The following is a 26,524-nucleotide window of genomic DNA, read 5'->3' as shown; positions in this document are numbered from 1 at the left end:
TTACCTTAATCATCAACAGAATGCAAAAATCTATTTAACAAATGTTTCAAAAAAGCACTCAAAATGTAGATTTCAATGTGCTGACTAAAGCTGGTGCAAACTGCAAAGCAAATAAAACAACTGAGCCTTTGTTATTGATAGAGAGCACTCAGACAGACCCATGTTTCAGCAGCATACTAAACAGATCATTGGAACTGCATCAAACACAACTCACAAATGGTGTCTGATTAATCTTCAGAATTCAATGGAAGATGAGAAACTTCTATTGTTTTCCTAAGAGGGGCAGTTTATACAGAAATTCTGTTTAAACAAACTTTTTCCTTCAAGCTTTTTTTCAAGATTCTGTCTACCAATACACTGAAGGTAGCTGTACCAAATGGTCCTCTTTAAACTCAAAAATAGGTGCATACTGTAAGCAAGAAACGCAGAAAGATTCCATTGAATAGGATGGGTCAGATTCTCAGCTGGTGTAAATCAAGGACCTCCATTTAAGTCAGCAGAGCCACAGTGGTTTACACTATTTAGGAATTAATGTAAATGTTTATCTAAAAAAGCAACTGCCTATGTCCTTGTGAAGGGGTGCAGGAGGGTGAAGAGTGGGAATGGGCTTAATGGTGGCATCCCCTAGTGGCATCCCAAGCTCTTTGTCAAAACTTTCATTACAATATTTTCAAAGAGCTCAGGTCTTCAGCTGTATGACTAGAATTTAAAATCAATTAAGTCTCAGAGCAAAAACTCAGTGTGCAGATTTAAAAATATGCTACCAAATGTTAATACAAACGTTTTGAGCACTTACAGAGATACATAATACCTCAAAGGGTGCAACCAACTAGGACTACAGTATTAACAACTTTATAGTACTCAGATGGGGTATAGGGGCCGAGGCTTGGGCAACAGCTGGGGGCAGGCATGGGCCTGGCAGACAGGACCCCACGTGGGGGGCCGGGAGCGTAGCCAGGTGTAAAACTTGGGGGTGTTACAGCACCCCTTGCACTGCTATTTCTCACACCTATGGCCCTATATATATATATATACACACACACAATGCACATGACACAGAATACCACATATATGTTGTCACATATTTCTGACAGTAAGAGCAATACCTCAAAACGGCAATCACTCTAAACTTACCACCAGTCATTCTGACATTCAAGAAACTTATGGCACAACCCTAGAACATTTACAAATATGCTTATTTCTTTTCCTCATGAGTTGTCACTTTTGAAGGCACTGGAACTATTTACATATGTAAAGATAAGGTTGAGTGTGATTTCTGCAACCTAAGGGCCTAAGATATTGCCATTATAAATTTTGCAATACAATGCACTGAAAAGCATGACATACTTTTAAGACTATTTAGAAGTAAACTTATCTATGGCTATGCTCCTAATGTCATTTTATTTTTACTCCACCACTATAATGCCAAACTAGTTAGTGATTGGAAGCATTCCCACTCTTAATGGAGGAAGAGGTACCATTTATGTCACTTGTATGACATAGTAACTCTCCCACTTAAAATAAAATGTCTTTGATTTAGGTGGGTTTTTTTTAAATTAAAATCCTAGTGTTCTTCTAATGAAAATGGTCAGTGTAAGATTTCTTGGGTTTTGTTACGTTGTTAAAAATAATTGAATGAACTTTCCCCTTTTAAGTCTCAATTCATAAAAAAACATACTTATTCAAGAAATAATCCTCACTCAAGAAAGCACTTAATCATACCTTTAAGTCCCATTGATTGAATAGAGATGGACTCAAGCATGTACTTTAGTTCCTTTCTGAACTGGGGCCCTGATCTGTGAAAATTGTTACCTGAGTTACTCGTGTTTTGATTTGCTTTTCAAACTCAACATTTAACCCCATTCTACATTCCCCACTGAAATGACCACGTGTCCTAGAGGACAGCCTGCATAGATTAGTTTTTCCTCACAGATAAATAGAAGAGAGTTTAATTGACTTGGCAAAAATTATACCGGAAGTTTGTGGCAGACAGGAAAAGGACCTTCGTTCTGAGGAAACAAATAAGTGTGTGTTATCTTCTGGAACACAATGGGTGTCTCACAAATTTCTGTACTTAGTCTAACTCTAAATTTGGATTAATGTTGATTCTCCAAATTTGTAAAGTGTTATTTAATGTTGGTGGATGAGAACAAGACTATGCAAATGTAAAGTACTTTGGTTAGCTATAGTATCTAGGTGAGATAATTAAGTTCCAGTAATTTGCATGGGAAGCTTTGTGGCCTAAGGAGTTATGCCTTGTTTGTGGAACCACAGGATCTTATTTTTAGTTTTAGCTCAAACATTTGGGAACCCTGCATAACAATATCACTTAGCATATCTTGTCACAGGATTGGAACTTCAATTTCCATTTTTATTATTGAGATTCTGTTTAGGTAAGCGCTAATCAGAATCTTTCATAATTGTCAGGACAAAATGAGTCATTTCTGAAATGGTTATGTAACAGTTTTCTTACATGTGAGGGTTGAGTTAATCTAACCAATACAGAAGATTACAAATAGGGAGGATTCAGACCTAAATAGATCTTAAAAAATTCCAAATAAAGATTTTCTACTAAAAAGTGTTTCAGTGGAGTTTTGTGCAAGAAAGAAAATTACCTGGAAAATATACCTTAAACTATTTATTAATTACTATTTAATTAAACTGCATGCTGTTCTTATCAACCAATCGCACCTCCATCATTTATATATACGTAATTGTGGCAAAACAGAGAGAAAAAAAACACAAGGAGATAATGTGTGTTTTCTCATATTGTCAGCAGCAATCAGGCAATTACACCTATGCCCCTTATATATACTGTAGCACTTCCACAAAAAGAGAGAAATAGGCCTGAACCAAATCCCTCAGAACCAGACACCCTCACACTTTTGAGAAATTCATGTTCCTATCTGAACTGTACAACTTGAGCCTCTTATTGCATAAAATTTGCATTTGATTTTTTAAATTGATAATGTGTTTCCATTGAAATGTATTTGTGACTCTTTAGCTTGCCCTTTATAACCAAGCCCTTCAGCTCTATATCCCCTTAAAATATATCTTATTCCATCTTATCTTGTTCCTTCTTAAAATATATTTAAAATTCTATTTGAATCAAAATGATAAAATTCCTCAAATTACATCTATTATTAGTCAAATTACAATTTGGAATGCAATTACACTTATTTATACTCTTAGAAAACATTTTTAGCCTCCAAATCATAATGTTCCTTTTCCAATGAATTCTATGTGGTAATTATATAGATAACAAGGACATTACCATTTTAAACTCACATCTTTTTAAACTTATTTTCCTTTTAACATAGTTAAAAATTAATGTTTTCAGTCTTTTTTGCATGTGGTCAATAAAAAAATTAAGAAAAATAAATTTGATCACTTTTCTAGGTTATCAGGAGTAGTAAACTTTAAACAAGATTTTTTTTCATATATAATTTTGCATTAAGTAGAATTACATCAAGAAATCATGACTTGGTTGGCATACATTATTCTGGCATGAAGGCTATTTATATGGTATTTCAGAGATTAAGACATTTAGATAAGATATTAGACAAAATACAACTGATATAATTATGACATGTTTGAGATTTGAAAAATTACAAACTTTTTCCACTTCTGTGTTTGCTGCTATACATATACCTGCTGGTTTCATTCCCAAAAGTACTCTATCCTATATGATATTCCATAATTCAAAAATTGTTTAATTAATTATGAAGGGTGTTGATGGGTTCTGGTTGGGTATTTTTGTTATTTACAGCAAAACATGAAAAAATATGAAAAAACCCTATGAAACTATTCAATATTTATTTCTATTATCCAATTTGATTTTCTTTAAAATCAAAGTACATCAGGGATACAATATATAGATGATCATGTTAGAACCAAAGAAATTAGAGATGAAAACAATCTAGTAGCTCACATAGCCAATCTATCTGCTAATGTAGGATTGTTCACTGTTGTAACATTTACTAGTATATTTTCCGGTCAAGTTTAAAATGTTTCCTTGGGAGACTATTGCGCAACCTCACAGATGTTATGGAATGATTGGCATATGAGATGCTGCCAGGTCACACGCCAAAGCCATGTCTAAGTTACTTTCACTATCATTCCTACTTGTAGGTCTTTTTCTGCATTATTGCCTTCCAGGTTTCCCTCCTCTGGTAAATACCTGTTTCAGAGTCTCTTTCCCCAGTGTAAGGGACTGCGGAAGACTTTGTTACGGCCTAGCTAGGGAATTTCCACTTTCTCGAGGCCGTCCGGTCACTGTAGGACACGAATAACCAGCTATAACCGGCTTTAGGCCGGTTCTATCTGCCCTGTATGGCCCTTTGCCAGCTCGTGGAAAGCCCCTTTAAAAAAGTACCTAATTTTATATTCATGAGCTGTTTGTGTGTACCGCTTATTATGGCTTGCTGGTCACTCCTTCGCCGGACTCCGTCCCAGGCAAAGCTCCGGTGTGCTGGGTTCTCCGCCTCTGTGACAGCAACGCTTGAAGTCCCCGTTGCGGGTGTGTCACTAACCTTCAATAAAGCCAATAACTCGCTGCTTAGCTGCGTGTGGGTCTCGTTTTCCAGAGTACCTCTGCCGGCCTGCGGTGCTTCGAACACCTTGGCCCAGAACACCCAAGATCTATTAGCTTGCATTTTCTCTAAGCTGAATCTCATTATGTTGGTTTTTGCCCTTGTTTCTAATCTCTCTAGATCCCTTTGCATTACTTTTCTTTACTCCTTAGTATTTTCATCACCACTCAATTTAGTATCATGTGAATTTTATTAGCATGCTGTTTACACCCTCTTCCAGATCATTAATCAAGATATTAAATAAGACTGGCTCTAACAGTTATCCCTGTGGTACCACTCTAGACACCATTTGTTTATGGTCTTTCAGCCAGTTTTAATCCACAGGACAATGTTCTTATTCAAGCCAATATTAATTCATTTTTCAAGTAATATAGGGTGAGGCAAAAGCAAATATTTCATTAAAATCCAAATATACTACATTTATTACATTCTTTCCATCCTCCCTAATTTGTTAATCTATCAAAAAGGTATTTTTTATTTCCTTGGCAACATATATTTATATTTCACTTCATACGATTTATCTGTTCTATTATCCTCTTTTAGACATTTAGGGCTTGTCTACACTACAAAGTTAAGTCAACATAAGGCAGCTTATATTGATGGAGGTGTATGCATTGGAATGCCGCTCCCACCCATTTAGCTCTCCTGCTACTCTGACATGATAAAACCACCTCGATGAGAGGCATACCCTTAGGGTAACATAGAGTGACACAGTGTCTGTGTAGACACTGTGTTGCTTATATCATCCTAAGTGGCCTCCAGGAGGTGTCCCACAATGCCCATCGTGACTGTTCTGGTCTCCGGTTTGAACTACGCTGCCCTGCAGCCAGGTACATAGGTATGTGACTCTCCTCTTTTAAAGCCTTGGGCATTTTATAAATTGCTCTTCCTGTTTGCTCACCATGGACAGCTCACACAGCATCTGCCCATGTCGGCTCTCCCCCCGCCCCGGAGTACACTGGAGTTGTTGGGTCTGCTGGGTTTGTGGGGAGAGAAGGCTGTGCAGGCACAGCTCCCCTCCAGCCGCAGGAACTTTGATATCTATGGGCAGATTGTTCGTGGCATGGAGGAGTAGGGGTACAATAGGAACACACAGCAGTGCCGTGAAAAAAAAAATCAAGGAGCTGAGGCAGATGTACCAGAAGGCAAGGGAGACCAGTAGTTTTTCCAGTGTGGTGCCAAATAGATGCTGCTTCTACAAGGAGCTGCATGCCATCCTCAGCAGCATCTCCAACTCCATCGCCAAGAGCCCCAGTGATACTTTGGGGGAAAGAGGGCTGGAGACAGCGGCCAGTGGAGTGAACCCTAAGGATGACATGGTGGGTGAGGAAGTTGGAGGATGGGGGTCAGGCAACAGGGTCGTCCAGTGGTGTGGTGAGCCAAGACCTCTTTAACTCCAAAATGGTCTAATCAGTCCCAGCACTTGGTTCTGATGTGCCTGATGCATGAGAGGGAACCTTCAGTAAGTACTCGTGCTTCTATATTGCAGGAAGACATGTGGTAATGTTCTGATTTTTTAATCAGGGTAGAAGAGGGATTGAAATAATCAGCAAAGAAACAGTTTGTATCTGCTTCTCATTCCCCAGTTTAACTAGGCAGAGGGGCCCCTGTAGTGTGTTTATGAACAGCGGGATATCTTGGGACTCCTCCATAGAGATCTCTAGGAAGCTTTCCTAGAGGTACTCTGCAATCCTCTGTTAAATGTTCCTTGGGAGGACTGCCTTGTTGCTTTCCCCACAGTAGGAAGTTTTGCCTCGCCAATCAGCAATTACTTCTGCAGGTATCATAGCAGCACATAGGCGAGCAGCATACGGACCTCGTCTGCAGCCACACACATGCAAGAGCTGCACCCTTGATTATCCTCAGTAGCGAGATATCCACTGCTCTCACCCCTGCCTTGGGCTCCCACCATGCTGTATGCCTGCCAAGGGAAAGTGAGAAAGTTGTGTTTCTAAACATGTTTGGATGAAGGGTGTGAGTACACTCACAATAGTGCCTCTGTCTGTTGTTTCTTTAGCATCTGCAGATGTGCTCCTGAGGGTCTCCTCCTGCACACTGGCTCTGTCTGATAAGGAGATAAAACAAGAGGAATAAGGAAGACATGTTCCAGGAGGTGATGCAATCCTCTGGTGTTTCGAATTGCGAGCAGAGAGCATGAAGAGAGGCTATTAATGACAAACTGTGGATAGATAGTCACAATAGGAAACAGGGGCAGGAGCAGAAGATACAGCTTCTCAGGGAGCAAACAGACATGCTGAGGTCAATGAATGAACTTCAGGTGGAACACAGCCGTGCTTGCCTCCCTCTGCAACCCATACAGAACTATCTTCCATGCCCTCCTCACATCTTCTCCCCCCCGCAGCCCCGCACACACATTCCTCGCATGTTCCAGGGCTGTCACAGTAGCTCAGGCACACCACCATGAGAGAGATATTTCACAATGACAACTGGAAATACACCCAGCTGTGAAAGCCTCATTGGCAAACGTGCTCTTGATTTTCATTTTCCTTCCAGATAATAGAATTTTTTGCATGGGTGTTGAATAAAAATGTTCTTCTAGAAAGTCAGTGAGTCTTTATTTGTCGCCTACATATGGTGGATGCTGCTAAAATTCACAGACAGTGCCAGTAGGTGCATTTGCATTGCTACATTACCACACAGACAAGACTCATAGTACAGTGCAAAAAACAATGCCCGGCTAAAAGCATTACAGAAACACATATTACTGCCGCTCATTGTTAAAATGCTCCTTTAAAGCCTCCCTGATTCAAATAGCCCCCGGTTGAACCCTTTTAACAGTCCTGGTATCTAGCTGCTCAAATGCAGCAGCCAGCCAATCCACCTCAATGCTCCACCCCTATGGAAACTTCTCCCCCTTAGCATCACAAATGTTATGCAGAGCACAGAAGGCTGCTTTGACCATGGGAATATTTTCCTCACTGAGGTCTAGCCTGCCAAAAAGGCACAATCAACAATCATTCTGCACATGTTGAGCCTGTTTTTGAAGCTCTTCTTGCTGCAGACAAGAATGCTGGTGCAAGGCTTCATAAGCCATAGACACAAGGGGTAGCCTTGGTCTCCCAGGACCACTATTGTCATTTCAACATCCCCAATGGAAATCTTCTGGTTTGGAAAGAAAGTCCCTGCTTGTAGCTTTCTGTACAGGCCAGTGTTCTTGAAAATGCGTGCATCATACACCTTCCCTGACCAGCAAGCTTTGATGTTGATAAAATGGCCCTGGTGATCCACGAGCACTTGCAATACCATAGAAAAGTAGCCCTTTCTGTTGATGTACTCCATCACAAGGAGGTCTGGTGTCAAAATGGGGATATGCATGCCATCTGTCGCACTGCTGCTGTTAGGAAATTCCATTGCCACAAAACAATCCACTATTTCCTGCACATTGCCCAGAGTCACAGTCCTTCGTAGCAGGAGGCAATTAACAACCCTGCACACTTGCATCACTGCAACCCAGATAGTGGATTTCCCCACTCCAAACAAACTTATGACTGATTGGTAGCAGTCTGGCATTGCCAGTTTCCACACAGTGATCGCCACTCACTTCTCCACCATTAGGGCAGCTCTCATTTTGGTGTCCTTGCACCAGAGGGCCGGGGAGAGCTCCTCACACAGTTCCAGGAAGGTGGCTTTGCGCATCTGAAAGTTGTGCAGCCACTGCTCGTCATCCCAAACCTGTATAACGATGTGATTCCACCACTCAGTGCTAGTTTCTTGCAGCAAGAACTGACGGCCCACCGTGTGCAGCTGCTCCATAAATGCAAAAAGTAATCTTGAATTCTTTTTGCTCCTGGCACACATTAGGGCAGATACCATGGTGTCATCATCCGATTCGCTGCTCATGAAATTACTGCAGGATCAGGTGCCTTGTGTTCATAACACTCACCACAATACTGGAGAGCAGTGCAGGGTCCATGTTTTCTGACAGAGATGGCAAGTGTGCAGTTTACAGAGCCTTTTGAAAAGCAGTGTGAAACATACTAGGAAGCCCATGTCATGATGGGATGAAGAAAACTGCGTCAGGGGATGTTCAGCAACCCGTGCACCCATGAGGCACTGCAATCCCTCCCCAAAGCACACAGTGGCAGAGGGTAGTGAGCTGCATGGTGCACTGCTGTCTCCGTCAATGTACCTAATGTGGATGTGCTTCGCCGACACAAGGAAAGTTGTGTGGACATGGAACAGCAGTTTAATTACAGTGGTGGATTAACGTGGATTTAAGTCGACTTAACTTTATAGTGCAGACACAGCCTTAGTGATTCCCCCCTACCTCTTTCACATGTCTTTCTTTATTTTACTAGCCATAGTGATTAAATGTGCAGGATAGTGAATGCCAGGATAACTTTGCTTTCTTTTTTGGAATACAAGTACCACATTTGCTTTCCCTGCTCCCTCCCCAGTCTTTCAGTACTCCCCTCATAAGTCTGTGATTTTAAAAAAGTAATAGTCAGTGGTCCAATAAGAATTATCATTCTGAATACTAATCTGAATCCCTTACAAATATTAGTGAATTTATCCTCACAACACTAGCTCCTCATTGAACAAAGCATCCCCATTCAGAAAAAGCACTTAAGTATGTGTTAAGTCCTTCTGAATGGGAATTAAGTATATGCTCAAAATTAACTATATGCTTTTTCGGACTCATGGTGAGGAAGAAAATATTAACACATTTTACAGATAGTAGTGAGATGTAGTGAAATTAAGTCCAAGAGGAAGTCCGTGGCAGAACTGGGAATATAATCTAAATTTCCTGATTTCCAGTCCAGTGACAAGACCATCATTCTCATAAAAACTCTAAGATGCATAACAAACCTCAGATTCTGCAGTGACTGGTGCAACAGAAATAGAAAAGATAGGAAGTAAATGTATGTCTTCTGTATATTAAATGGAAATCTGATTTCTCATGGTTTTTTTTTTCACCTAAATTATTCTCTTTTCTTCTTTTCATCAATTGGTATTATTATAGAGTCTTTATCTGCTTATTCCTAATAATCTTTAACTTTCTTCTTAAGGGCATATTATAAAAAGGAGTTCAGTATATCAGCCAATGTATTCCCATTCTTCATTTACTGATGGACCTAGAATCTCTCTAGAACTACTTTTTTCCACCACTGATTATTTGTAAAAACCTCTCCACCACTACAGGCAGTATGAACCCATTCTGCATATTGGCTGTCTTTATCTCTTCTCTTTCAGCCTTTAATATTGTCTGTTAATATTGTCACAGCATCTGAGAAATCACAGCTAAGTCACATCAAGGCTTTCCTGTTCCTAACATTATGTTCTTAAAAGAACTGCAAATGGCCTCACCAACATCATCTTTTAAAATCCACAACTTTCTTCAGTCTTAGTGGTTTTTAACATTTCCTCTCAATCCACCATGCTCTTGATTTTTTAATTCCCCCGGAAAAAACTAATGTCCTTCCACTGGTCCATTTAGTGAATCTACTCCCATGATGCATGCAACTAGCTTATGGGCACTAGTTCCCAATTTTCCTATATGTAAAAGATTCAGAAAAGAGCTACAAGAATGATTCCAGATCTGGAAAACCTGCCTTACAATGAAGGAGTAAAGGAGCTCAATATTAGCCATTCTGACCTTAAAGTCCATTAATCTATAAATCTTTTATTCTTACATTTGATTGATGTTTTTATTCTGGTTGGGATCTTCACTTTCTGGAAGGTTGTCTACTATATAATTGAAACCTCTTTGATGTAATGTCTCTAAGCCAGAAAGACTAGGGGTTTCTGGGGAATTTTATTTGTGGTATTTTTCTACATTCACTATGTAGCCCTCTATGTTCAGCTTAGACGATAAGGGAATCCTCTGCTTAATCATTCCCACCTGTTGCCACAAAACTGAATGGGACAATTCAACAGTCACAAGAACCTACGTTTTACCCCTGGAAGTTCATATTGGGGATGGAGGATTGAAGCTCAAATCGAGATTTATTTTTGTGCACATTTTAATGAGGTGTGAGAACTGCCTAAGGCGGGAAATCCCAGTTTCGCTAATCCCCTCTTTAACTCCATCCACCTTCCTTAGGAAGTCTTTACCACTTTTATCCTCTTACGTAAAAAAAATGAAACATATACTTAATTATTTCTATTCACTTCAGAGGTTCAGCCAGGCAAGAGGCACCAAAGGCAAACATTTGATCTGAAGATCTCTAGAACCAACTCTGCTTTTGTGCCTCTGATTTGGCTGCATGTGTGTGCATCATTTAAATAATTACACAAATATTCAGTTCAAGTATATTTGTAAATGCAAGATTAATTCGCAGAGTTGATTGTATTCTAATTGCTAGTAATACTTTACAATTCTGTAGCAATTTCCATCTATATACACAGACCTGAAACCCCACTGGATTTTCTCATTTCATTTTACTCACTAGCAGACATGGGGAAAATTCTACTTGTGGATTTTCCATTTCATCATCTTTTGGGATCAGATTTTTTTCCACTGTCCTATCACTCCATTCTCATGCTGGCCCTGCAGGGGGAGTATCATCTTAATCTGGTGATCAGTACCGGTATTACATACAGATACCCCTCTCCAAAATCACATTGCAACATTATGTCAGAAGCTACTTGCTCCCCTGGCCCCGTGCTTAAGGGCAAGCACTTTACCTCAATGGACAATATCAACATTGTGTTACTTGAGGAATCTCTGCAGGTTTCCAGGGGGATAATACCAGATAATTGAAGTCCTTCTTCCCTATTCCCTCCCAATTTGCAGCATCCAATCACTACAATACAACTTGTGGAAGAGAATTCTGTGGAATCAGGCTGGAGAGAACAAAATACTCCTGGCCTTTACCCATCCCTTCTGTTCTCCCAGGTCATTGCCAGCAGACCTGCTTCTGTTGCACTAACTGAGGCAGAGGGGATAAGTAGGCCCTCTGTTTTCGTTAATTTCCCATAATTTGCTTTTTTCCTGTCAAGCATGCTTATACTGCTGAATGTGAACCCAACCGTTACCATAATGAAATCAAGTAGTACATGGTCACCGCTTCCAAGATTCCCTTTAATTCTCACTGTCAGCCAGGTTATTATATACCAAAAATATTTTCTATATATTCTTAAAAGTAAATATTGCTTGATAAAATGTATAATCTGTAGTTTACATGCAAAACACATTTTTTACATTGGTTTCAAATTCAAATTTCAGGGATTTTTGACAAGCAATTTATGTAGGTACAAGCTTCTTAAAATGTCCTTTGGGGACATCTGTCTTTCCAATTTCATCAGTTCAACTGAATATAATACTAGTGTCCCCAGGTAAAAGTCATGATGCAATTCTTGCAGACAGTTCTGTACTTTGTGCAGTGTGGGTGTGAGAGCTAATTTTGTCCTTAGATTCAGAAGCTTCATTAACAGTCTTAACACATTCACTGCAGCTTTCTAAATCCTTTCAGGCTTTAACACTTAAGGTTCTGCAAAAAATAAACAAATAAACACAAGTATTTGCTATTCATGTTTTGATGGATAACAAATATTGGTCTTTTATACAATGCCAAAGTCCATATTATAACAGTTTCATAATAGTCAAGAGCAAAAGCATGAGAAACTGATGACATGTAATAAACGACAACATTACATTAAACTGTTTTCTCTGTAATAAATATGTGAAGCTCTGAATTGAGATGAATGCACACAAGTGAAGAAATCAGATGTCATACATAGGCAGGAATAAGAACCTCAGTATAATGCATGTTACAGTATTTTCTGTTATGCTTTCAATATTATTATTCCAAAGCAGTCATACTTATGAAGTACATGTCACAAAATACTGATTGTACCATTATTCACGATTTAACTAATGTGAAAAAAAAATGTTTGGCTACCCCTTAAACAGAGCCATTTTGCAAGCTGCAACACGTCAGTCACATGCGGTTAAGAATAATGTAGTTGATAAAAAAACCTCAAGCTCATATTAATATGTTTTTGCATATTTCACTTATACTGACGCAGAAAAACGTGAGCCAATCCTTCATGCAATTCACATGGAGCTTCAGTGCACAAACTGAAGCAACATTTTCATCAGATGATACATTTGCATAGAAAAACATGAATTTCCATTCTATCTTTTCTTACAGCCCCACTATGGCATAATCACAACACAGATAAACAAATTACTACATGATGCTGTCTGGGAAACTATGCAAATTAACTTTCTGTACCTAAAACCTAATGGAGGTCAACTTCATTTCAAATTAAGGTGAACAGCTATGGGTATCCGTGCGATTTTTGTAACAAATGAAGACATGAGTATTATTTTAATATTACTTGTTACTTATTTTCTAGTCAAAATCCTTACCAGAACATTAGCTATTTATATTTTACCTTTATGACTGATAAAGTATGGGGACACTATACTATACTAGTTACAGTATTAGCCATACTCTGCTCCCACTTAAGTTAAAAAACACAACAGAAACAAAAACACCCTAAGCACTTTTGAAAATCCTTCCCACAGAAACAAATATGTGTTTCTGTAATGCAGACAAAATTCAGGAACCTATTGTTAATTCATTGCCTTTATTTAATTTACTTTATTTATTGTGATGTGATATATTATATATGATACACATGCATATTATATATGAAACACACACACAAACCTATTTGAAACGCTAACTAAAAAAAATATTTTGCAAACACACAGAAAAGGGTAAAAACTCTATAGATTAAGAGCAACAGACTGAACAATGTAATTGCACAAAGCATGCGTGCAATACATTTTAGGAAAAAAACAATAAAAAGCGAATAAAGAATGCATAAAGTTACACAATAAACAGCAAAATTCCCTAATTAAAACTGTAGCATTTGAACTAAATGGCAAATTCAAGACTGTATTGTGAACAAATAGGAATAAAAAGGAAAAAGATGTTTTTATTTTTTCATGAAAGTCTGTAGCCAAAGCAGTTCAGTAGTTTGCATGCTAAAAGATATTACAGCCCTGTGTGTGAATCTGGATGCTTAGCAGTCCTAAATTTCTGCACAGTCCTAAATTTCTGCACAACATCCTCTACAGCAAACAGGGAAAGATTAAGAATGAGCTCTCAAAAATGGATACTCTCATAAAAAACCAACCTTCCACACAAACTTCCTCGTGGCTGGATTTTACTAAAACTAGACAAGCCATTTACAACGCACACTTTACTTCTCTACAAAAGAAAAAGGACACTAAACTTTCTAAACTACTACAGGCTACAAGGGGCTACAGCAATGGTTCCCTCAACCCACCCAGCAATATTGTTAACCTATCCAACTATACTCTCAGCCCAGCAGAAGCAGCTGTCCTATCTCGGGGTCTCTCCTTCTGCCCCTCCACCCCCTCGAACATGATACAGTTCTGTGGTGACCTAGAATCCTATTTTCGACGTCTCTGACTCAAGGAATATTTCCAAAATACCTCTGAACAACATAATGATCCACAGAGGCCTGCCTACCAACATTACAAAAAGAAGGATTCTAGGTGGACTCCTCCTGAAGGTCGAAACAGCAGACTGGACTTCTACATAGAGTGCTTCCGCCGACGTGCATGGGCTGAAATTGTGGAAAAGCAGCATCACTTGCCCCATAACCTCAGCCGTGCAGAACACAATGCCATCCACAGCCTCAGAAACAACCCTGCATCATAATCAAAAAGGCTGACAAAGGAGGTGCTGTTGTCATCATGAATAGGTCGGAATATGAACAAGAGGCTGCTCGGCAGCTCTCCAACACCACTTTCTACAAGCCATTACCCTCTGATCCCACTGAGAGTTACCAAAAGCATCTACAGCATTTGCTCAAGAAACTTCCTGAAAAAGCACAAGATCAAATCCGCACAGACACACCCCTGGAACCCCGACCTGGGATATTCTATCTACTACACAAGATCCATAAACCTGGAAATCCTGGGCGCCCCATCATCTCAGGCATTGGCACCCTGACAGCAGGATTGTCCGGCTATGTAGACTCACTCCTCAGGCCCTACGCTACCAGCACTCCCAGCTACCTTCGAGACACCACTGACTTCCTGAGGAAACTACAATCCATTGGTGATCTTCCTGATAACACCATCCTGGCCACTATGGATGTAGAAGCCCTCTACACCAACATTCCACACAAAGATGGAGTACAAGCCATCAAGAACACTATCCCCGATAATGTCACGGCTAACCTGGTGGCTGAACTTTGTGACTTTGTCCTTACCCATAACTATTTTACATTTGGGGACAATGTATACCTTCAGATCAGCGGCACTGCTATGGGTACCCGCATGGCCCCACAGTATGCCAACATTTTTATGGCTGATTTAGAACAACGCTTCCTCAGCTCTCGTCCCCTAACACCCCTACTTTACTTGCACTATATTGATGACATCTTCATCATCTGGACCCCTGGAAAAGAAGCCCTTGAGGAATTCCACCATGATTTCAACAATTTCCATCCCACCATCAACCTCAGCCTGGTCCAGTCCACACAAGAGATCCACTTCCTGGACACTACAGTGCTAATAAACGATGGTCACATCAACACCACCCTATACCGGAAACCTACTGACCGCTATTCCTACCTACATGCCTCCAGCTTTCACCCTGACCACACCACACGATCCATCGTCTACAGCCAAGCTCTGCGATACAACCGCATTTGCTCCAACCCCTCAGACAGAGACAAACACCTACAAGATCTCTATCAAGCATTCTTACAACTACAATACCCACCTGCGGAAGTGAAGAAACAGATTGATAGAGCCAGAAGAGTTCCCAGAAGTCACCTACTACAGGACAGGCCTAACAAAGAAAATAACAGAACGCCACTAGCCGTCACCTTCAGCCCCCAACTAAAACCATTGTGTGTGTGTGTTTTTTGGGGGGGTGAGAAAACCTGGATTTGTGCTGGAAATGGCCCACCTTGATTTTCATACACATTGTAAGGAGAGTGGTCACTTTGGATAAGCTATTACCAGCAGGAGAGTAAGTTTGTGTGTGTGTTTTTTTGAAAAAAAGGGAGGGGGGGTGAGAAAACCTGGATTTGTGCTGGAAATGGCCCAACTTGATTATCATACACATTGTAAAGAGAGTGGTCACTTTGGATGGGCTATTACCTGCAGGAGAGTGAGTTTGTGTGGGGGGTGCGGAGGGTGAGAAAACCTGGATTTGTGCTGGAAATGGCCCAGCTTAATTATCATACACATTGTAAGGAGAGTGATCACTTTAGATAAGCTATTACCAGCAGGAGAGTGGGGTGGGAGGAGGTATTGTTTCATGGTTTCTGTGTATATAATGTCTTCTGCAGTTTCCACAGTATGCATCCGATGAAGTGAGCTGTAGCTCACGAAAGCTCATGCTCCAATAAATTGGTTAGTCTCTAAGGTGCCACAAGTACTCCTTTTCTTTTTGCGAATACAGACTAACATGGCTGTTACTCTGAAACCTGTGTGCTGAGTGAAGAACTTCCTATTATTTGTTTTAAACCTGCTGTCCCTTAATTTCAAATGGCGGCCCCTAGTTCTTATATTATGGGAACAAGTAAATAACTTTTCCTTATTCACTTTCTTCACACCACTCATGATTTTATATACCTCTATCATATACCCCCTTAGCCTCATCTTTTCCAAGCGGAAAAGTCCTAGCCTCTTTAATCTCTCCTCATATGGGACCCGTTCCAAACCCCTAATCATTTTAGTTGGCCTTTTCTGAACCTTTTCTAATGCCAGTATATCTTTTTTGAGATGAGGGGACCACATCTGTACACAGTATTCAAGATGTGGGCGTATCATGGATTTATCTAAGGGCAAGAAGATATTCTCCATCTTATTCTCTCTTTTTAAAAAATGATTGTTAACATCCTGTTTGCTTTTTTGACTGCCGCTGCACATTGTGTGGACATCTTCAGAGAACTACCCACGATGACTCCAAGATCTTTCTCCTAATTAGTTGTAGCTAAATTAGCCCCCATCATATTGTATGTATAGTTGGGGTTATTTTTTCCAATGTGTATTACTTTATATTTATCCACATTAAATTTCATATACCGTTTTGTTGCCCAATCACTTAGTGTTGTGAGATCTTTTTGAAGTTCTTCACAGTCTGCTTTGGTCTTAAGCAGTATCCTGAGCAGTTTAGTATCGTCTGCAAACTTTGCCACCTCACTGTTTACCCCTTTCTCCAGATCATTTATGAATAAGTTGAATAGGATTGGTCCTAGGACTGACCCTTGGGGAACACCACTAGTTACCCATCTCCATTCTGAAAATTTGCCATTTATTCCTACCCTTTGTTCCCGGTCTTTTCACCAGTTCTCAATCCATGCAAGGATCTTCCCTCTTATCCCATGACAACTTAATTTACGTAAGAGCCTTTGGTGAGGGACCTTGTCAAAGGCTTTCTGGAAACCTAAGTACACGATGTCCACTGGATCCCCCTTGTCCACATGTTTGTTGACCCCCTCAAAGAACTCTAATAGATTAGTAAGACATGATCTCCCTTTACAGAAAACCATGTTGACTTTTGCCCAACAATTTATTTTCTTCTATGTGTCTGACCATTTTATTCTTTACTATTGCGTCAACTAATTTGCCTCGTACTGACATTAGACTTACCGGTCTGTAATTTCCAGGATCACCTCTAGCGCCCTTCTTAAATATTGGCATTACATTAGCTATCTTCCAGTCATTGGGTACAGTAGATGATTTAAAGGACATGTTACAAAACATAGTTAATAGTTCCACAATTTCACATTTGAGTTCTTTCTGAACTCTTGGGTGAATGCCAACTGGTCCCGGTGACTTGTTACTGTTAAGTTTCTCAATTAATTCCAAAATCTCCTCTAGTGACACTTCAATCTGTGACAATTCCTCAGATGTGTCATCTACAAAAGATGGCTCAGGTTTTGGAATCTCCCTAAAATCCTAAGCCGTGAAGACTGAAGCAAAGAATTCATTTAGTTTCTCTGCGATGACTTTATCGTCTTTAAGTGCTCCTTTTGTATCTCGATCATCCAGGGGCCCCACTGGTTGTTTAGCAGGCTTCCTGCTTCTGATGTACTTAAAAAACATTTTGTTATTACCTTTTGAGTTTTTGGCTAACTGTTCTTCAAACTCCTTTTCTGCTTTTCTTATTACATTTTTACATTTAATTTGGCAGTGTTTATGTGCCTTTCTATTTACCTCACTAGGATTTGACTTCCACTTTATTGGGATTTATTGGGACAATATTGGGATTTTATTATTATTTTATTATTATTTATAATTTATTATTATTGTCTGAACACACAGTAAAACTTTTGTGGTGAGCTGATTTCACTAATGACCATTTTAGCAATGTGTTTATACTGGAACCTCAAATCAGCTTCTATGCCTTCCTATACAACCAAAAGCCTCAAATGTTCAATTCTAAACTGCCAAACCCTCATTTTTTCCTGATCAGTTCTACAGTGCAAGACTGCATTATCAATATAAAGTGTGACCTATTAGAATCTGAAAATTTAAGGGCAGAGTAAACTATCTTAGTCCCTGATTTTCCACCATACATCCAAGCCACACTAGGAAACAATGATTCTGATATTTCACCAATGGCCCTGGGAAAAGTTAGAGTAAGTTCACCCCGACCTCCAACCCTGCTCTAACTCATTCAACCAGCTTAAGGTCTGTGGCGGACCTTACACCAGTGGAGGATCAGGCAAAGTGTATCTCTGTTCCACCAAGTTCCTTCCCACATCACCTCCTGCCTTCCTTTTCCTGGTGATGAAGGGTGGCTGTCAGAGGCAGCAGGGCTGCCTCCAGATTTCCACCAGTACAGTCCCCCTCTGGAAGGCAAATTCCCTGCCAGCTGTCTTCTGATATTTTCAGTTCATTTTATACCACCCTATGCTTATGCAGAGTGAAGTGACCTTAGTAGACTGGAGAATTCAGCTCACTGAATTTAAAATCAAAATAAATTACACAGAGAACACAACTCAATATAATTTTTTTCATATCTAAATTTTATATATATTTTATACTTATATAAAATAAACTCTTCCAAGTTGCCCTTTGATTCTACAGCACCATGGTACAGCAGACTGGAAATAATGTGGGAGCTTCTGGTATATCTATGTCTATCTACTAGTAACTCCCACATCATTTCCAGGGTTCTGCAAAATCAAAGGGGAGCATGGTATAGAATTTAGGTCCAGTTTGCTATGATGTAACAGGGCCTTACTTATAAAGAAGTAAGTGAACTATTTGCTTCACTTATACATTTATTGAGGAAGAACAGAATTCCCCTCTGCGTCAACAGCAAATAACCTGAAGAAAATATTTGGACAATAACCTAAAGATGGTAAAAATTTAAGATGAGCATTTCCAGAGGTCCATGTGTTTATATATATAATGTAAATTATTGGCACACAGGACATAAAAAGAGGAAGGGAAGTCTAGGATTTTCTTTTTTAATGTAATTTAGAACCAATCTGTCTGAAGCGGAACTTGTCCTGCAGAAAAGGAAATGCTCAATTTTCCCCTTAGTCTTAAGGACTTTTGAGTCAATAAATTTTCATTGTCTGTTGTCATTTGACTTGAAGGAGATCAGTGTTGGCCTTTGTCCTACAATGTTGGAAAAATGCTTCTTGACTCTAAACTAAATATTTAGAAGGACTGTCTATTAAATATGACCTGACAAGTTCTCCAAGTGTGACTGTATTTCATGCACAGGGTTTATATTTCTCTGATGAAAGACTTGGACTAAATAAGAAGTATCTGAGAGCCTTATCTGAATCAACTGCAAATGGCTTAAATAATATTACCTCTTAATTTGTTATCTCTATGTAGGGTTATTATGTTTCTCAGATTTGATTTCATTTTCCTCTCCACCTTTAGGAAGGGCAAATGATCGGGGGGAAAAATAGTGCAAATCCCTGAGATAGTGTTGGACATTGGTTACAAATTCCACACAACTGGCAACCTGGTTGAGAAATGAAACTTTGTTTAAAAGAACTTCAATAATATTTTTGAATGTAAAATGTCTATTGTAATATTAGCATAGGGAAGAAGACTGCCTGATGTTCAAGGCATAGGACCGCAAGTAAGGAGATATGGGTTGCAGTCTCATCTCTATTGCTTATTTGTCCATCGTCACACAGGAAATAATTTTACCTTTCTGTTTTAATTTACCCCATGACTAAAGTGAGGAAACCTCCCTTCAACACAGAACTTGGGTTGTGATGATGAATTAATGTTTGCAGAACATTTAAGCATCTAACTGCCACTTTAGGCATCAATGTCCAAAAGTTAGATTAACAAAACCCCCGTTCAGCTGCTGCCTAACTATTTCGGTGCTTAAACTCCTGAGGCACCTAAGTTTCTATTAGCAAAGTCCCCTATGCGCCCAAATTTCTGCCACTGGGCATAGACAGTCACCTTTGTCCTGACTCCAAGCAACTTGGTACCTAACTCATACCTAAGCTCCATTGGGATTCACAAAGTAGGCAGTCCCCACCCATATCACCTTTGGGACGTCATCCAATAGACACACTCACAAACTGCCTTAGAGCATGTCTGCTAGATCAGGCCCCACACAAAATTCTGCTTCCCCTTATACCTAGTTTCTCAGTGGTTAAAGCACACACCCAGCATGTGGGAGAATTGGACTCAAATCCCAATTGTGCCTGAGACTAGCAAGGAAACCAGGTCTCTCACCTCCTGGGGAGTGCTCTAATCATGGGGTTATATAGACTCTCTCTAGCAAAATTAATACTGAAGTATTTTACACAAAGAAGTTCTACAGGTGAATGAGAGAGACCCACCTCAGAATATCTTGTATCACAGTGGTAAGGGCACTCACTTAAGTGGCAACTGTGGGTTTGAGTCCCTGTTCCTCTCAGGCAGAAAGGAGATTAGGAATTAGGTTTCCCAGATTGTGGGAAAGTGCTCTAATCACAGGGCTATTCAGTATAAGTGTAGCAGCACCACCATTTTTCTTGAAAAAGGACTGACATGGCTTAGGCGCCTAACTCCAGAAGAGGGTTCAGGGCTGTGAATCCCAAGTGGAAGGAGATGCCATCCACTGGCTCAATTTAGATGCCTAAGACCCTTTGAGGGGTAGGGCTTCGGCCACATCCCATAATTGGCATTTCCTATTTGCTATTTTAGGTGGCTCCTCGTTGACTGTGCTGACTTCTGTGAATCCCTTTTCTAGATGCCTAATTATCTCCATGCACTGTACATGCCTGGGCACCTAATTTTTTGGGGGGAGGTGGGGGTGGGGGCTTGAATTTCACTAAGTGGCAGGGCACATAAAATTTAGGCACTGCACTGTGCAGCCTAAGTCCCCCTTGTCAATCCCAGTCTTAGAAGTGTAATGCATTAGTATTAGTAAGATTACTGAAAAATTTAATAGTGGTCACTTTTTTTCATAACATGTTACTAGAGATTTAGTGATCTATTCATAGTCTAGAACAAAAACATTCAAAATCAAAGGCCAACTTCAGGGCAAATAATTTCTACCTGCTTGGTAATACAATGCACTCCAGAAACACAACTTTCTATTCTTAGTTAAACTGTTTCACCAGCAAATTAAAATCCATCTATTTTTTTGAAAATGTGATATCTCAAAACACACCAAATCACCTGGAAGTACCAGAATGAGTAAGACTGCGGCAGTGAAAACTAACACACAAGAAATCTAGCCAATGTAAATTAATTATCCAAAAACCTGCCAAAGAGTAACTTTCACTGAAAATATAGTACAAGACACTTTTCTGCATTAACTTTCAAGAAAATTGGAAGGTAATGGCAATATAATTATGAAGCTTCTAAGATGAAAGTATAGCTTGGGATTTGAGATCTTGATAGTATTACTTCCAACAATGGTTACAGTAAATCTAAGGCGTTTGTGACCACCCATTTTCCAGCTGCCACTGGATGCATTTTATTACCATTTCTATCTAGAGATAAAAACACACAGTACAAGGCAATAGTTGTAAAAACATGTCTCAGCATGGATGTATGAACTGGTCACATGTTTTTACTAAACCTTTGATAACGCACACTCAAGTGTGCATTGAAAAAGATTTTCATTAAAAGATACCCTTTATAGTTCTTTGCCTTTAGCACATCCAGCACTAGCTCTGTAAAGTGGTTTTATAAACAGAACAGCAAACAATTTAAACCAGAGAATGAGCAAACAGGTGTGCGGTTTACGCCTAATAGACCTTCCGTTAGCTACACAATCTGGCAATTTTCTTTGCATACTGGCTTGACCTGATTATTCACGACTTTTTGCATAATGAGAAAACGCATTTGGAATTGTTAGGTATGACATAAAAAAATCTGCTGCAGCTATTCATCCATTCGAAGGAGACGAGTTACATTTTTTGGACAAATATAACCACCATTTGAGCATCATTTCAAAGATGTTCCACTAATCTAGAGGTTCTTCCCAGGTCTACTAGCAAAGAGGAAAGCTTTTCTAGGTTACAACCATACTATAGGCCAAGTAGTCATATCCCATCAATGTAATATGCAGTGCTACTGTAGCTGTGTTGGTCCCAGGATATTAGAGAAAAAAGGTGAGTGAGGTAATAACTTCTGTTCGTTAAAAAGACAAGCTTTTGAGCTTACACATAGCTCTTCTTCAGGTCTTTGTAAGCTTGAAAGCTTGTCTATCTCATGAAAAGAAGTTATTACCTCATCCACCTTTTTTCTCTAATATCCTGTCACCAATATTTCACACTGCAAATGTGAAAGATGTTAGAAATCATACAAAAAAGTTTTTTCTGTTTCTTCTACACCTTCATTTCAGGTTTTTCAGACAAATAGACTATGGGTTTCTCTACAGAGGACAAATATATTTAAATCTATTTACTGATGCTTAACAGTGAAAATGTAAGTTCTGAAGCAGACATTCAAAAGTCAACTTGAAAAGACTGCATGTGAAACTGGATAATTGCTAGAAACACATACAAGCTTATTGTGGGAACTGTACGAAGGGCATAGGTAAGGACATTGAGAAACACTCCGTATAAGCTGCCCCACTCCCTGAAAAAGCCGATATATAAATATGGGATAACTGTCAAAGACAGTCCTTCAATGTTATAACAACTTAATAAAAATAAAATGGATCAATTACTCCACAAAGTCCATCTTCCAAATTTTATTTAGAAGCCTACTAAATATCTATAGCAGGAAAGCATGTTAGTCCCATTATCAGAAGCAGTTATACATACAATTCCCTAATTTAGTAAAAGAAAAGAAAAAGAAAAAAAAACTCCTAGTGCAGTTTACAAAAGGAAGCATATAGAATACAAGCAAGTACTTTTTCCTCAGTGAAGAGAAAAAAACATTACTGGAGTATCTCCCTTTTTCTTGTATGGACATTTGCTCTTGTATGGACATTTGCAATGCTATACTACATTTGAATAGTGTTATGACAGTGTAATTCTATTTGTCTATCTGCTGATTTAATTACATATCAGTCATCAAATTCTGAATTGCTACAGACACAGAACAGATGAATCTAGCCCAGCTTGTTTGTATAGATGATCAGTGACCTGCTGTTACAATATGCTTAGAGTACTTAATATATAGGGCCCTACCAAATTCATGGCCATGAAAAATGCGTCACAGAACAAGAAATCTGATCTCCCGTATGAAATCTGTATAGCATAAGTTAAAAGCACACAAAAGATCAGCATTTCTCAAATTGTGGGTCCCAAAAGGGAGTTGCGGGGGGGGGGGGAATAAAGTTCTAATAGTTCTAATAAAGCTCAAGAACTTGAAAATAAGACTCATTTTGTGGACTTTGTGCACAGTGTATAATTTCTTCACTTTCATCTTTTAGCATCTACATCACTTATAGTATATCACTGACCAGTTACCACTGTTCAAATTGTTTTTGCCTCTAGGTAGCATCCGTCTCTGAAAGTGTATCCTATTTTCAAATTCTGAACATCCTTCTTGTATTACTGCTAAACCATTTTGCAGTAGCAATATTACTGAACAAAGCATTCTTTATCATAAGTTAAATGACATTGGTGAGGGTTAGGTGACCTTGGTTGTGTTAAACACATGTAATTCTCCAGCACAGTCAATTATCTCATGATAATGCTCTTTGTCAGAGAAGATTGTAATGCAATGATGACTTGATTTTTTTCTGTGAAAGCAAAGAACTGCTTTGACTGGTATACAGAATTGTTCATACATGGGTCACTGACTGACAAGGGAATTGTAAATTATTCAGGAATAAAAATAATGGCAGACATGTATGTAACATTGTACCTCACACATTATGACCTCAAGGTTCTTTATAATAAGTACTGTTTGTCAAAAAAAATCTGCTGATCATCAAAAAGTTCAAACAGATTTTATTTTAAAACTAAATTGGGGCTAATGGTCAATTTAAACCCATGAAGACTGTAATTTTCAGTTCCATTCAAGGAAAACTGCAGTGTAACGTAATAGATATCCTAATTACTGTATATATTTAAAATAAGAGTTAATGACTTCAAAATAAATTGTCATAACAAAAATATAATTCACAAATGGGAAACTCCCATTTTACAAATTTCACAATGTGCCCAGTAGACAGAAAGACAGCACTGTGTCTGTTTACACTCAGGTCACATTTTCAAGGTTATCTTCCTGTGTTGGGGTGTGTACTCAATACAGGCTCCAACAGGGTCAAGATGGGCCTGAGATGCCAACACACACACCAGCCTGCCCCTGTAGGTAGAGCCAAGTTAGACAGAATCCAGTTCAGTGGAAGAAGAGAGCAGCAGAGAGGGATAAGAGGTCAAACCCAAGGAGAGCAGAAGTTGTTTGGGATATGTATATTTTTATTTGGGATTTGTGTTAGTGAATCCAGGGGAGACAACTGAAAGTCCTGGCCACTGAGACAGGTATGAAGTCCGGAGACCAGTGTGTGAGGACCAGAGGACCCAGAGATGGGGCCAAAACCGTGCATAAGGACACTTCAACCATTTTTGGCAGGACTTTCTCTTTCACTGGAAGGGGTGGGCTAAATTGTGACTTGTCCGGAAGTCCAAGTCAAAACAAGAGACATCACCACAGCAAGCGAGTTACTTTCAGCAAAGGGATGCCAGACAGGGAGAGAGTTGATATACCAGCACAGCCATGAGGCGCCACTTCAGCATTGAGTGAACACCGTCACACTCCCCAAGGGAATAAGAACATTAACTAAAGAATAGACTCTGGAGCATCCATCTCATGACAAATATGTCAGAAAACAAAATTATTATTATAATCATATGACTTATAAAAGTTTTTTTTGCAGTGTTGTTGTAACTGTGTCTTTTATTGGACCTACTTCTGTTGTGGAATGTACAAGCTTCCAAGCTTAACAGAGTACTTCTTCAGGTCTGGGGAAGGAAACCAGAGTATCTGAGCTAAATACACGTTGGGACCGCTTGTTAAGCATAATGAGTTTACACATGCTGTAGGAGGCCACTTAAAATGAAGAGAACAATTAAGCAGTGAGGTGGATTACAAATTTTTGAAAGGAGAAATAAAACCAGTGTCTCTGAGTCCATGGTTTTCAGAGTCTATCAGAGTCATGAATTGAAGTCCCCAGGCTCACCTTCTGAAAGTGTTGTTCAGGTTTCCACTGAGGATAAGTACTGAGATGTCAGACATGGATTGATCTCTTTGTGAAAAGTGTTTGCCCATGAGTGATAGAGTGTTTTTGTTTTTTATCATTTTTCTTTGTGAGTTTATTCAAGAGTTTCCTTACTGTCTGGTTGCAAACACATTGCTGAGTTGGGGCATTTGATGCACTGAATGAGGTACACCAAACAACTATATACAAAAAGCCACTGATAACCACCCTTACCTACAACATGTGCAAGACCCTTATGCTTAACTATTTAACCTTCAATTGTCCACTTAATTTTAAATAGTCTCTCACCATGTTAACACTTTATGCTTAACAGTCTATCCCAACTTTTATTTATCTCAGACAGCCTGGTTTCCTTCCCCAGATCTGAAGATGAGCTCTGTGAAACCCAAAGCTTGTCCCTTTCACCATCTACCTTGTCCCTCTAGTAACATATATGACTAATAGCATTAAAATCTCAAGTATGTTCATATCCATACACTAAAAATTAGCTTATTTTGGAAAAGAAGATTTTGAAATAGTCTAAAGTGAGTCAAAGCAAGTGAGCCCTAAATGGATTAGATGAGTATTCCAGCGCATGTTCAATCTATTTATTCCCTATTGTTGCTGGTAGGGTTTGCTGACATGATGAAACTCCCTGGGGATTTTGGCAGATATTGTCCACTACTAGCAGATCATTAAATTTCCGGGGGCACTATCAATCAAGCTGTAATGTTGTCTCCTACTAGCCACTGAAGCTAAGATACAAAATGAAAATGAAAGGAGGGAAATTCCCATGCCAACTAATATTTAATAATTTTATTCATTATAAAAGCCTCCAGCTAAGTAAAATGTAACATTTTATGACCAAAGAATCCAAACCAATCTGCATTAAGGCAACTCAATAAACACACCATAAATTAATTTACTAAACCTAAGTGATAAGTCAAGTAGAATGCATATAATATGTAAACTAGAGTCTGAAACAACAAAGGCCTAATTTGCCCAAACGGGTGTCAGACCTCTTTGCAATACATAAAAGAGATGTTTCAGATATGCCAGAGAAAGCCATAATTTAAATAAATTATTTTTGCAGAAGTACTCAAAATGATATAAATATTGAGGTGAAAGCAACAATAGTAATTCAAATTAAATCCATTAGTTAAATGTTTACATGTTTCCTCTATACTGAGGCTTGGCCTACACTACAATGTTAGATCAATCGGAGTCACCCTGCATCGACCTAGATGTGAATGCATTACACTCAAATTCATCTCCCGCTGATGTAAGTGCCCCGTTACAGTAACGCAGTAACACAACCTCCCAAAT

General features: G+C 39.2%; 1 protein-coding gene across 4 annotated transcripts in view; it reads right to left on the bottom strand.

Annotated features, from left to right (window-relative positions):
* CADM2 (cell adhesion molecule 2) overlaps positions 1-26,524 on the bottom strand; it is a 1,028,770-nt gene that overhangs the window by 722,566 nt on the left and 279,680 nt on the right. The gene's annotated exons all lie outside the window — the stretch shown is intronic.

This window comes from Natator depressus, chromosome 1 (assembly GCF_965152275.1).
Source record: "Natator depressus isolate rNatDep1 chromosome 1, rNatDep2.hap1, whole genome shotgun sequence".
NCBI classification, from domain to species: domain Eukaryota; kingdom Metazoa; phylum Chordata; order Testudines; family Cheloniidae; genus Natator; species Natator depressus.
The sequence above is the reverse complement of the archived record's forward strand: the minus strand, read 5'-3'. Positions and strand labels throughout refer to the sequence as shown.